At 42.3% G+C, this 15,060-nt stretch overlaps 1 protein-coding gene across 1 annotated transcript in view; it reads right to left on the bottom strand.

Annotated features, from left to right (window-relative positions):
• The window catches only part of LOC147302785 (uncharacterized), a 431,420-nt gene that overhangs the window by 78,857 nt on the left and 337,503 nt on the right, over window positions 1–15,060 (bottom strand). The gene's annotated exons all lie outside the window — the stretch shown is intronic.

Here is a 15,060-nt window from a genome sequence, read left to right as displayed (position 1 = left end):
GTGCAGCTGGCTGTGAGACCAGTGCTCAGGGAGCGTCTACAAAGTGCAACACTGATAGAACATCACACACTCATTTGCTTCCAGCACTTTCACACAAACATCTACTGTCATTATTGTCACCAAACTCTGTGGATCCTTTATTGCAAATTCAAATGGGATCAAATGGTCAGACAAAAGAGGGTTATGAGGAAATATGATGAAATGTTGTGTATTAGCAGCAAGTTATTGAATCTTTTTCCTCAGAAACCAAACAAAATGATTGACAAACATGTTTTTACAAACTCAGTGTTGGACTTGGATCAGCAGGATAAGCTGATGTTTAAAGGCATTTGAGTCTCGCTGTATGAGAGTCCAGTTCTTACTCAATATTTATGGATGATGTTCTTTCAGTGTTGCACTTTGTAGACGCTCCCTGAGCCTCACAGCCAGCTGCACATGGACCAGCTGACATTACCCAGCATTAGAGGCGGCTGTAAAAAATTCATGTTCCCATTTAAATGGTTTTAATTTGAATAAAACGATGTTGATTCATTCAATCCTGAATCGATGTTTAATATAAATGTATTTTGCCAGAATCTCAGGTTAAAGCTCACAAACTATTTCAACAAGCAGCAAACAGATAAAACAGTAAATGAGAGCAGCTAAACACACAAAGATGGAAACACAGAGCGTGGATCGTTCACTCGACGGCACGTACACGGACACGCCGTCGGGGCTGAAAGTGGACAGCTCACAGATCCTGAAGCTGCAGGTTTCATCTGTCTCCAACCAAAACTGAGTGAAGCAGCAGCAAAAGAAGATCCAAACTCTGCTTCACGTTTGATCAATATGCTCATGAATTCTCTCTGACTTTGGCTGTTCCTGCCTGCACAGCTCTCTCTCTCTCAGTGTACTCCAAGAACAGCTTCAAACATCTGTTTCTGCATCATTCACTGTTTATTAGCCACCAGTCTGCTGTTGTGTTCAGTGCTGTCGGCCTCTGACAGTAAAGCCTCATTTCTGCTGTTCCATGGAAACTTTTTAAAATGATGACAGATTACAAACTCTCAGCTGTGTCTGTAATCAAACCTCTGTAACTTTGCTTCACTTCAGCAGCATCAGCTCATGTTCACATGTTGCTTCATGGTTTGCTTCAGTTTTTGATCGACTGCAGAATATTTTGAAGGTTATCTGCTATAAAAAGCCAGAAGAGGAAAATCTGCTTCATGTGTTTCTGTTTGATCCTCAGTGACTTTGACACAAAGGCCTCTGCTGTGATGATCACACCTCTGATCAAGTCTCACAGTGTCACAACTGATAAATGATCAGAGTTAGAATATTTCTGACTGTCTGCTGTGTGCCGTGACCTTTGACCTGCTAAAGACAGTCAGCTGTGGATTATTCATTGTTGAGTCTGATACTTAGAACTGTGAGGAAGAAGCTACACAGTTAATCAGGGTCCCCTCTCTCTGAATCAGGAAAGGTGGGCAGGCCGCGTGTGGGCCGCGGGCCATACGTTGAGTATCACTGTTTGAAATGTGAACATTGTTCTGCTGCAGTCAATGGACTAAACCAGAGAAGAAGAAAACAGACTTTACCATGAAGATCCTCAGTGTGGATCAGTATAATATCAGCCTGATGTCTGCAGTTTAGTGTCAGCACAACTTTCACATCATATTCATCTCAGCACAACTAAAACATGCTGACTGACCTCAGAGTTTCAAGTTTACATCCTGGACTCTCCAGGAAACCACACAGATGCTTCACTCCTGGATCCTTCAGGTTGTTCTTAGTTGAAGAAGAGGAGGAGTCATTACTCAGGTTCAGCTCTCTCAGATGGGAGGGGTTGGACTTCAGTGCTGCTGCCAGATAATCACAGCTGATCTCTGACAAACCACAGTTCCTCAATCTGTATAAAGAATGAAAGATGTAAGTTTATTAGACAAAGTGCTTGAAATCATTCAGTGTTTCATCATCTGTTCAGAGCTGAAGAAGGTTCAGAATGTAGAAGTTTAGAAAATGGAAACTCCAAACAGCTGAAGCCAACAGGAAGCAGCTTCAAACAAACACAACAAGAGAAAAAACTCTGAATGTTTCACATTAAAGTCGTACATTTCTCATAAAAACAGGACAAAGACTTGAAAAAGTCGTGTTTTTCCTTCCAGGAACCACATGGCTTCACTTTTAAAGGTGAAGTGTGACAGAAATGGACATATTTGAAGTCCAACACCTTTTTCCAGTCACATTATTAAAGCAGACAAACTACAAGCTCATTTTCATTCCAACAAGTCATCTTCTGACCTGGACTAACAACACTGGTCTCTATGTGCAGCTGGCTGTGAGACCAGTGCTCAGGGAGCGTCTACAAAGTGCAACACTGAAAGAACATCACACACTCATTTGCTTCCAGCACTTTCACACAAACATCTACTGTCATTATTGTCACCAAACTCTGTGGATCCTTTATTGCAAATTCAAATGGGATCAAATGGTCAGACAAAAGAGGGTTATGAGGAAATATGATGAAATGTTGTGTATTAGCAGCAACTTATTGAATCATTTTCCTCAAAAACCAAACAAAATGATTGACAAACATGTTTTTACAAACTCAGTGTTGGACTTGGATCAGCAGGATAAGCTGATGTTTAAAGGCATTTGAGTCTCGCTGTATGAGAGTCCAGTTCTTACTCAATATTTATGGATGATGTTCTTTCAGTGTTGCACTTTGTTTGGCACAAAATGAAATTATTTGGCCTCTCAGATGCTTTTAGAGATTCCCAAATGACTGATGATGACATCTCTGGGGTCTGATTGATAGAAAAAAAATCTCTTTGAGACCTTTTGTAACTGGCAAACTCTTCATCTGCTAACAACACTGAGTTGAATCTCCATGGCTGATAGTTGGAGCAGGCATCAGGAATACACATTGAAAAAACAAGAGGAGAAATCACCAGAGTCTTATAATCACATTCTGTAACTAAAGGGAGACGTTTTTCTATACAAATATATGTTTTATGGACATTAGAAAAAAAGAGTATTGATGTGAAGCAGGATTATGAAATCTCCATACATCAGCCAGCCCATAATGATCAAGAAAGCTCTGAATGACGCATGCTGAGTTTGGACTAAGTGTACTTTTGTGTGAACTGTGGTCCATAGCAGATAATGAGCAGTTTAGGTCTCCCTCAAAGATGATATTGTGTGATGACATATTGGGGAGCCGCGCAAAGACATTAGTGAAAAATCTGTGATCGTCCCAATTAGAGGCGTAGATATTTGCTAAGATCAAAGGAAAACCATAAACTATATTTTCTGCACTTAAAATCCTGTAATTTTCTCATAAATCGACAGTGCGGCTTATGGATGAATTCTGGTTGTGCTTACTGACCTCGAACCGATTTTATGTGCTACACGGCGCTCAGAAACCTTTCAAAAGATGTTTTGGTACGACTTTGCTCAGCTACGAGGCCGCACCGCTTGATGGATTGTTGGAGCATTACAGCTACGAGGAGCCTCGCGGAGTGATACGTACTCTGCTTCAACGTAATATTACTGTATTGAGTGTGTATAAGGACCATAAATGGCACCTGTAAGAGACACGGTTACAAAGAGGGTTTCAAACTCCAGGCTGTCAGTCACGCAGTAGAACCTGGGAACAGAGCAGCTGCTTGTTATTATGCTCAGCGTCTGTTTACATTTTGACTGCACGATTGTGAGCTTTTTGTTATGCACAAACACAACATTGTTTTCTTTTATTTATGGAGCATTATTATTTAATAAATGCTGATCATTTATTCCTGAGTAATTGTTTCATGTACATCTACGCTGTATGTTAATAAATGTGCCTGTGTGAGATTTGGGACACAGCTTTGACTAAGAACTCTCTTTTTGTTCGAACTTTCTGGCTTTAAAAATATCGAGATATATATCGTATATCGCCATCCAGCTAAAGAATATCGAGATATGAACTTTGGGTCATATCGCCCAGTCGTAATATTGCAATAGGTTGTCCGTTAAACTCAAGCGGGGCTTGGGCCCTGGCACGGCGTAGCCACACAATCCTGGTAGTAGTGACGCTCGGCTATGACGGCGTGCGGGTTACCAGCTGGCTTTCTCAGGATAGGGCTCCTGTGTGAGCGGTCGACAATAACGTCTTTATCCATACCCAGCACTTCACGTAGTAGCACGGATACGGCCGTGGAGGAGCTCGAGTCCAGGCCCTCTGGGATCCCTATGATGTGGATGTTAGCTCTCCGCTTCCTGCCTTCATCACATTTATCCTTCAGGTCAGACAGCTCCTCCTTCATACTCTCTACTGTAGACTGCAGGGTGGTCACCTCATCGCTCCACATTGACAGCCCATCCTCAGCTTCTTTCACTCTAACCTTTACTCCATCAACTTCGCCGCACGTCGCCGCCATGCTGTTAGCGATCTCATTTCTCAGTCCTTGCACGTCAGCCCTTATATCGTCAAAATCTTCTTTCAATGCATTTCTGACTTCTTCTTTTAACAGCGTACTAATGTCCTCTTTAATGGATTGAAGAAGCTCCAATTTTAGAGCAGTAGGATCCACATCACGCGCGTCTGTTGAGTCTGCTCTTCAGCGGCCGTAGAGCTGGACGCTGCCCTTTGGCCATCATCGATACTCTCGCCCGAGATCGCACCGGGGCTAAAATATTCACCTGCTCAGCTGTTTTTGATCAGTTTGAGCCTGTGTGGTTTGATCAGGTGGAGGAACGATGTGATGCTATAAAGACATCATCTTGTCCAAATGATGTTGTTCCAACACGTGTTTAAAAAGATTTTAAAGGTTGTTGGTTCCGACATCTTAGCGATTTTTAACAGCAGTCTTAGTTCAGGTGTTGTACAGCCTGTTTTAAACATGCTGTTGTACAGCCTGTACTAAAAACCTGATCTGGATCCTCTGTCTGCTCAAACATCAGGCCTATTTCAAAGCTTCCCTTCCTGTCGAAGATTTTGTAAAAGATTATATTTGTTCAGCTGCAATCTGTTGTAAAGGTTTCAGTCTGGTTTTAAAGCTCTTCACAGCACTGAAACTGCACTTTGAAAAGTTCTTAATGATCTTTTATCAGCCACTGATCAGGAGACTCAGCTGTGCTTTTGGATCTGACCGCTGCCTTGACCACAGCATCTTGACCTCACCATTGGAGCATGGCGGCATCAAGGGCGCTCTATTAGACTGGTTCAGCTCTTTTATTAAATCGCATTATTACATTTGGGGCTTATATTTGACGGCAATTTGAAAAACAGCTGAGCTCAGTTGTACAGCGGTCTTTCTTCAAACTGAGGCTTTTATCTAAGGTGAGATCATTTCTATCTTTTAAAAACCTTGAACGGGCGATCCACGTTTTCATGACGTCCCAGCTGGATTATTGTAACTCCTTATATGTTGGAGTTAGTGGGACCTGCCTGGCAAGACTGCAGCTGGTCCAGAAAGCTGCAGCTCGTCTTCTGACACAAGCTCAAAGACATTTATCGTCCCAACAACCACATATACGCTGGTCCCTCGCTGTAACACAGTTCACCTTTGGCGGCCTCGCTGTTTCGCTGATCTTTTTTGTGCAATTTTGCATGTTTTTGTTTTTTACAGCGCATTGTGTTCTGTGTCCTGATTGGCTGTAGACCATTGTCAGCCAATCTCGTGCCGTGTCTCATGTACAGTACAGAATGTGTTCAAATTTACAGCAGTGTGACTCTGCAGTGCTGCACTGTATGTTTGTACGTTTTGTCCCAACAAACAACAATGATGACGAGACGTTTTGCACCTGTGGTAGCAGCCAAAGGCAGAGGAAGATGCTGACCATCATAGTTTCAACAAGGAGGCAAAAAGGTTGTAACTGTCCACAACAAGAACATCGTAAGGATGGAGTCAGCTTTGGCTTTGTGGCTCAGTGACCGCAGGAAAAAGAACATCGTGCTGGACACCAACATTATCTGCAGAAAAACTCAAAAGCTTTATGAAACTTTACCTGACAGCGAGGAGCCCAGGCCATGGACGAGTGCTCCTCACACAGAAGCTCATTTAATGCCAGCAAAGGCTGATTTGACACATTTCAGAAACACTTTGCTTTCATTCTTTAATAATGAACTTATTTTTCTATGAAGGTTTGAACTTTGTTTAAACAAGAGAGAAAAGTGTGAAAATGTTCATGCCTGTCTGAGAAAAGTGTAGAAAGTGTGCAGTGAGGGTTTAACTGCCTTAAAACTTCTATAATACTTGTAAAACATAAAGCTGCTACTTCATTCTGAGACTTATTTTTAGAACGTAACTCGATAAACGAGCGACCGCAGTACTGTATTGTGTTTATTTTGAAAACTCTCAACAGGATCTTCAGATTTATTTTGAAAGCTTTATCTGGAAAACACAAACACATAAGCAGGAAACAAAGAGCGTGATATGAAACGATAGACGTTTTCATATGGTCATCATATATACATCGTTCTATCGAACAGCCCCAGCTCCTGCTGTCAGTCTCTGTAAATCTGCTCTTAAAACACATTTGTATTCACTGGCTTTTAATACAGCATGAGAGTTATTTGATATTTGATGTGTGATATTAATATTAGGAGTTATTTTAATCGTTATTTTGGATTCTTGTACAGCACTGTGGTCAACGCTGCTGCTGTAATTAATGTGCTATAAACACATAAACAATCTGCAGTTAAACATCCAAAACTAAAGATGTGATCGCTGCCTTTAGAAAATGTGCTGATGCACAAGATATCAGCTCCATTAAGGTGGAATGTGGCCGTGTTAGAAACATGTTGGAAGAAGTTTGAAGCTGAAACTGTGAAGCTGAGAGTGAAAGAGCTCCAGCGTCTGTCACAGGAAACTTTCTTATTTCCACACTGATGAAAGCATCAAGCTTTGATTTCCTGCTGCTTTTATTGAGTCACACTGTGAAACTGAGCCACAGCTGAACCAGCATCCCTGTACAGCAGACACTTACAGCGCTTGGCTGCTTCCATTGGACCCTCTGCACAGAGCTTCAGTTTCCTCTTCTGGTCCCAAAGTGCAGAACAACAAGGTTTCAAACAGCTTCGTTCCAGCAGCATCAGCCACAGACATGCATAGAGAATCCTTTGGTTGTGTTGTGTGTTTGCATATCTGCTGTCTGTGTTGCTTTGTGAGGATGGATCATCTCCTGCAGCTCCAGATAAACAAGCTGGACCTGAACCTGGTAGCTTCACTTAGAAGACACTTGTGACGGGAACGTGTGAGAAGTTTTGTGCAGACAAGTGTGGATTTAGAGTGTGGGACGAGCTCTCCACAGTCTTTGTGGAGATCCACATTCTGCATACTGCCTGTGAGAAGCTGCAGACATTTGTCCTCCAAAACCACTGAGCAGCTGCTCGTGGTGGTATTAGCTTCATGTGTGCGTGTTAGCATGAAGCCTCGGTCACACTCTGCTGTGGACACGTCACGGACAGCTGGACGCCTGATGGACGAGTCGTCCTTCCTGTTAAACTTCTTTGAGCATGAGAATAGCATGAGAAGCTCAGTGGACACTGTTCAGGGTTTTAACTCTCGCTTTCACTTCAGCTTCACCAACAACAGCACAAGCAGAGCAGCCCACTGCCTGCATGGCTGGGACAGCGCCCCCTGGTGACTGTAAACCACTACAACATGTAGACGGCCGTCTGCAGGCTGGATGTAGCACCACCGCAGAGACGTGCTGCAGCTCTGTTTAGTTACCCAGCTGACAGCAGAGGCTGTAGTTTACTGTTACCAACATGGAAAACTGAAGCTTCACCAGCTGGAGCTACAGAGCTGGAGAACAAAGGAGACTGAGAGGCCAGAATGATGTGGGAGGAAACATCAAGAGCCTGTTTGAAAGGAGACACATGTGGATGCTGTGCCAGTCTGTGGTCTGTCAGAAGTCAGCTGAGTCACACTGCAAGAAACTGCAGAATCTCAGAGGAGGAGATTTGGAAGTGTTTGTGGGACAAACTGGACTCAAAGAAAGAAGATGTTTGTGAAGTCTTTGGTGGAGGTGAGCAGTGTGAAGCAGAACACATGCAGATGAATCAGGAGGTCAGCATCAGTGTCTCCTTGTGGTGGACGGTAAAAGAATCAGAGCCAACGCTCCCGTCCACCCTCAGCATGAAGCAGTGCTGTTTCTGAAACAGGAGGACAAGTCCAGAGAAGACAGAGGAAGCAAAGATGAGGGTGGGACAGGACAGCAGGACTTCCTTCACACCTGCAGCTCCATCACACTGCTGTAGCTCCTCTTCATCACACATGTACCTGCAGCCTGTCTTCAAGTCCAGGAGTCACCTCCACACAGTGTAGAAGCCTCCTGTGCAGACCATGGAGTCCAGCCTCTGTCAGGGAAGTCGGCACTAAAGCCTGAAAGACTTCAATCTGTCTCTGCTCCACCCGAGAAAGACCAGCACCGTACTTGTTGTGCATTCAAGGAGGGAACATCAGCGCTGCATCGTGGGAACAACACCGCAGGAACAAAGACACAGCACGGCCGATGAAGGACGAGGACAAAGGAAAGGTGAGTGAGAAGACCCCGGTGGTGTGGACGGACCTGCAGGGGCTCCAAGACTGAGGAGCAGAGACGTCCATGTACCAGCTGAGGATGCTGCAGTGATCCAGGGAGCTCGGTCCAATCTGAGGCCGTGTGAACTACGTGGACCACAGTTTCTTCACAGACTTCAGCCACGTGAACATCTGGAGATCCAACAGTGCACGAGCTGTGAGCCATCAGCTGTTTCTCTCATCAGCTGCTGTAATGAGAGCTGCTGGAATCATCTCGAGCAGCAGGAAATCACTGATGTTGTTTCTAACCAAAGATATGGGACTGAGCTCCGCTGAGCTCCTTCTACTTTCATCCAGATAGAAACTGCTACAGTCTGCTGATTATTGCTTTGCCTCCATCACACGAGCTCTTTATCCTGTTCTTCACTCTCATTGGTTCTTTGTCTGCTTGTTTTTACAACAGTAGTCTTCTGATTGGTCAAAGAAGACAATCAGCTGTGACTAAATGTAGCTCCTACAGCAGTGATGGGAATAACTACTGAAGCTAATCCAGTATCAAAGCTCAGGAATCAGCAGCTCCCACCTCGTTTTCTTTCAACAACTATTTTTAGCTGCTGTGTTTTTGTGTTTCTGCAGACCTCAGACATCCTGCTGCTCTGGACAACTTTTTCATTCTTTTTTATCATTATTTTGCTTTTCTTTTATTATTATGTTATATGTATTAATATGTGAAACACTTATTCTTTGTGTTTTTGCTTTGCTCCTGTCAAACTGCTTTAATAAAATCTGCTGCAGTCTAAACTGTGGACGTTCCCTTTTTAACCCTTTGTGAAACAATAAAGGTTTAAATCTGAGTATTCATCTATGTTAGTGTTCAATGGGTCTAATAGGTTGCTTTGGCCTTTCCCAGTAATATCTTCCCTTGCAGTCTGTGGTCCAGGCTTCTAAAACCATCCCAGGTTAACAAGAACTACAATCTAGAGGAGAGCTGCCATAACAGGTGTGACTGATGAGATCTGACCTGCAAGGTTACTCAGGTTTGTTTGTATCAGGACAAGCAGGGAAGCCGCCTGGACGTCAAAGTAGTTAGAGCTGGGCGAGTGTCCTCACCCACATCGGCTTCACAACTCTGCATCATCTACTGAGTAAGACTCAGAGCATCAGAGATTAGAAGGTCTACAAAGAGCTGAACCAGACTTCCTGTATAAAGGTTTTAGTTCCACAGATCGACAGTGTCAGCACAACTAAAACGTGGAGACTGACCTCAGAGTTTCAATTTGATGTTGTGGATTCTCCAGAAGAACACACAGCTGCTTCACTCCTGAATCCTGAAGCTTGTGGTAGCTCAGGTCCACCTCTCTGGGATACGAAGGGTTGAGCTTCAGCACTGCTTCCAGATAATCACAGCTGATCTCTGACAAATCACAGCGCTCCAATCTGTATAGAGAATGAAAGATGTAAGTTTATTAGACAAAGTGTGAGCTTGAAATCATTCAGTGTTTCATCATCTGTTCAGAGCTGAAGAAGGTTCAGAATGTAGAAGTTTAGAAAATGGAAACTCCAAACAGCTGAAGCCAACAGGAAGCAGCTTCAAACAAACACAACAAGAGAAAAAACTCTGAATGTTTCACATTAAAGTCGTACATTTCTAACAAGAGTGTTTTAAAGACAGAGTCACTGATGATCATCTTCTGCCCAGTAAAACTTTGGTTTTCCTCATGTGAGTGTTAATGATGCACAAAGACTGTGAGTGCAAAGAGGGAGCGAGGAGGATGACAGAGAGATGGTACAGGAGCATCAAGAACATTAAAGTCTGGCGATTAAATGCCTCACTCCTAAATGATTGGCAGTTTTTTGAGTTCATACATACTGAACTAAATACTTACTTGCAGTTGAACACAACTCCAGAGATATCACCTTTAACTCTCTGGGATTGCACCAAGGCATACATTAGAGGTTGCATAATATCATTTGCAAGTGCCAGGAAGAAAAGAAAAGAGGCTAGGCAGTGTGAATTGGAGGCCAAAATAAAACACCTAGAGCAACAACACAAAAAAGCACAGACAGCCAATTTGCTTTCCGATCTTAAAATGTTACGTAGTGAGCTTAATAGTTTAATGAACGTGAAAATTGAGGGCAATTTAAGATTCACTAAACAAAAGTACTATGAACAGGGTAGTAGGGCTAGTAGATTGCTGGCAATAAGACTCAGGAAACAGCAAACTTGTAATATGGTCCAAAAGTTGAAGTCAGATCAAACCCTAATTACTAAACCAAATCAAATTGCAAGTTGTTTTGCCAATTTTTTCCGAGTCATTATATAAAAATTCAGATACATGTAAAGATAACAATACACTATCTGATTTCTTAGAAAAGATCAATTTAAAAACACTGTCAGAGTCTGTAGCAAAGGAGTTAGATGAACAAGAAATTTTACAGGTGATTTCAAACCTTAACACTTAAGAGGCTTAGCACTTAAAAAACTTAAGGACAAAGTCGCACCCTTATTACTGAAAGCTTACCACTGCGCTCTGGAGACTGGGACTATGAATTGAATTGAATGAATGCTTTATTGGCCATATGCAGGTTGCCCCGCAGAGGAATAGGACCCCTCCCCCCCAACTTACACACACAACAAAGACATCACATGGGAATACAGTCGGAGATCGGCAGCGTTACAGAAAAAAAAAAAAAAAACTGAAAAAGTACACAACAATGGGAAAAGTACATGAGGAAAAAAAGAGACCTCTTCTCACGCTGGGCACCTATGGGAGGACAGCATGAGAACAGGAAACAAAAAAAACTCCTCTGCACAGAGAGCACATAAATGTCGACATTACAACATTGGAGCACGTGACAAGCCACCGGGGTTGGGTAGGGGGTGAGGAGTAATACGAAGGAACACAGCAGTCGTCCTACACAGCGCTACCATTCCAGCGTGGCACACGGACCCGCCGTCTTCCCCCACAGGAAACAAGCATCGAAGGCGTTTGGAAAGGGAGGGGGATGAGTGCGTGCTTATCAGTGTAAGTGTATGTGTGTGCGCGTCGTCCTGGAACGATGCTACAGTTGTTGTAATCCATAAAGAGGGCAAGGACCCCACAAACTGTCAATCATACAGGCCAATCTCATTACTTAATACTGATTTGCGCATTCTCACCACGATTTTAGCCAAAAGAGTTAGTAAAATTATTACACAGGTTATAAATCCAGATCAAACGGGGTTCATTGCAGGAAGGCACTATTGTCACGGCTGGCGGAGGGAGCCGTGTGGTGTGGAGGAAAAGGAGGACCCAAGATGCAGCGAACTGATGACAGAGTGATGTTTATTTACAAGGTGGTGGTGGCAAAAACAGGCAACTCAACATGAGCAATTACAAACCTAAACTGGGAGAAACTAAAGACAAACCTGAGACCATACAAAAGGGGTGCGGGGCAGAGAGACGCAGAGACAGGAACGAAACACCATAGAATGCAGAGCTACACAGAGGAATGCAGTGATACATGGATGAACGCAGACGAGCCGACGAGGAGCACAGGCAGACACCAACTATAAATACACACACCAGGTAATGAGGAAATGGCACACAGGAGGGGACACAGCTGGAACTTAATGGGCATAACGAGACGCAGACCTACAAAATAAAACAGGAAATCTAGAACCCGAACCGGACACAAGGGGGGAGGACACAGAATAACTAGAACAGAGGGAAATAGTCACAAAACACAAAACGCTGGGTCAACGACCCAGGACCATGACAACTATGGCACTATATTGCCTTCCTGCAATATAGTGCCATATTGACAAAACATTGGCAATGGATATAGGAGGAAACATTTCACTAACATTCAAGGAGCGATGTGGCTTTAAATGGCCAAACGAAGGTATCAAGTATTTAGGAATTCAAATTCCTCACTCATTATCAGACTTGTTTAAAGTAAATTATGAAGTTATAGTTGCAAAAATAAAAAAAGATTTAGAGAGATGGACAGTCCTGCCTCTGTCTTTCTTGGGTCGGATCGAGAGTATACGTATGAATGTATTGCCAAGACTTCTATACCTTTTTCAAATGCTGCCTATTAACATTCCCAACTCTACATTTGATAATTTAGATAAACTTTTTTCCAAATTTATATGGCAAAGCAAACGCCCAAGGATCAAGTTCCAAACATTAAAACTGTCAAAACTGCAGGGGGGATTGGCTGTTCCAAACCTGAAATATTATTTCTGGGCAGCTCAGATGAGACCCCTGACTGTATGGGTGCGGGATTTGTCTGAAACTCAGTGGCTAAACATTGAGAAGACAATGTGCGAAAGATCATTGGAATCCCTGCTTTGTTCTAACATTTCAATTAAAAAATGTGCATATGGGGGAACGGACGAGGGTCACACTAAAGATTTGGCGTAGAATCAAACAATCATTTGGTCTTCCAAAAGAAATTTCAATGTTATCAAGGCTCTCCTCCCTGCAGGGTTTTTCTCCTATTGTGGAAGACTCTGGCTTCAGAGCATGGTCACATAGCGGGCTTCATAAACTTTGTCATGTTGTGAGGAATGGGCACCTGAGCTCATTTGAACAGTTGAGGTCAGTTTCGGCTTCCTTCTTCTGACTTTTTTAGATTTCTGCAGCTAAGAAGCCTTTTGACAAAACATAAAGAATGGAGGCAAGTTTTGGAGCCCTCACCCATTGAGGAAATATTTCTAAAAACATTTCAAAGTAATTCCTCCCCAAAATTAATCAGTCATTTTTATAACGCATTTATGAGTTTCAATACAAATGCAACTTTGGATATTAAGGCAAGGTGGGAAGCTGAGACTGGCACTCAAATCTCAGAGGACACCTGGGAAGAGGTGTTCGGTGAAGCCCATCTGGTGACTAATTCTGGGCTGTGGAGAGAATTTAAATGGAAGGTGGTCATGAGATATTTTAGAACCCCAGAGATAATTGCCAAAATGAAGCCTACAAATCCTGACACCTGCTGGCGAAATTGTGGTACTTCTTTAGGAACCCACTCACATATATTCTGGTCATGCCCAAAACTCTGCTCACTTTGGAATGACATATTTAAAGTTCTCAGTACAGTTTTCCAACAACCATTAACAAAAGACCAACAGTTAGCCATTTTAGGAGTCTTACCAAAGGGTTTTGCGGGAAACAATAAAACGTATCTCTTAAGAATCTTACAGCAGCACTAAAGTGTATCACTATTAAATGGCTGAATCTTGACCCACCTTCATATAATATGTGGATCGATAAAGCAAGAGAAATTTACCAGATGGAGGAAATAACATCTGCTCTGCGGATTCAGAGAGAATAGTTTACTGAGCGTTGGCGACCCATACATGCTTTACTGTTTCAATAATTTAGCATAGGTCTGTTTCGTTTTGTCCATTTATGGCTAAGTTTGTCACATGTTAGGGCTGGGCGATATGGCCTAAAATCAATATCATGATAAATTGAGCAGTTAACCTCGATAACGATAAATGGACGATAACCACCCCAAGTGCCAAAAAACAAACGTTTTTTTTTTTTTTTTCATTTGATGGGGCTGTGGCAGGCAGCATAGTTCCTCCAGTTATTTTGATAATATTATTCCCCCTAGACCTATTCATTGCAATTATATTATTACCACTTTAAAGGACTGTAAAATGTCACTGAAAATAAATGAAGACAATAGTAGTAAGTACTTTTAGTGGTTAAGATTTATTAACTGAACAAAATAAAAAGTGTCGGATACAATATGTAACCATGCTCTCTAAAAAATGTATATCCCTTGTAAACAAAATAGTTTAATAATAAATATTATTTATTAAGAGGTTGGTTGTGTTACCTTGACTTGACGCAACAGTCTTTTTGCAGAGTTTACATTTAACAATTTTTTGATCAATATCATCCTTGTTGAATCCAAAATGTTGCCAAACGATTGATGATGCATTTTTTTTGTTAACAAGCGTCTCCTCTTCCTCCTCCACCAGCCTACCTCCGTCGCTGCTGCTTCAACATTTAAATCGTCCTCCATTTGTTCACCCGTGTCTCGTCTTGTTACAGGTAGTAGAGTCATGTGACTCCACCCCGTCAAGTCTGTAACGTAGCACAGCGTCTTAAAGGGACATGAACATCGCCAACCTGCACATGCCTTTCCTTTTTTTTTTTAAATACCGAATTTACCGACATGGGCAAAATGACGTCGATGAGAGTCATAAATTTCGGTAACGATAAATTTTTGATATATCGCCCAGCCCTATCACATGTTATTTAATATTACATAAAGTTTTTGTTTTGTTTTCTTTTTGTTATGTTGTTGTCTGTTTGTTTGTTTTGCTTGGGTTTTGTTTTGTGCTTCCTAATTGCAGTTCTTATTTTAATCTACATTTCTGCATTGCAGTTCCTGTAACTGTCCTACTTGTGAACATTGACAAGTACAAGTTGCAATGTTGTAAATTATAATAAAAATTGAGTATAAAAAAAAGAACATTAAAGTCGTACATTTCTCATAAAAACAGGACAAAGACTTGAAAAAGTCGTGTTTTTCCTTCCAGGAACCACATGGCTTCACTTTTAAAGGTGAA

This window comes from Aulonocara sp. 'chitande type north' Nkhata Bay, linkage group LG23 (assembly GCF_057382095.1).
Source record: "Aulonocara sp. 'chitande type north' Nkhata Bay isolate Kocher_YH1m ecotype deep benthic linkage group LG23, A_spYH_male_GT1.1, whole genome shotgun sequence".
Classification (NCBI taxonomy): domain Eukaryota; kingdom Metazoa; phylum Chordata; class Actinopteri; order Cichliformes; family Cichlidae; genus Aulonocara; species Aulonocara sp. 'chitande type north' Nkhata Bay.
Note: the sequence above shows the minus strand (reverse complement) of the source record. Positions and strands in the feature narration are given on the sequence as shown.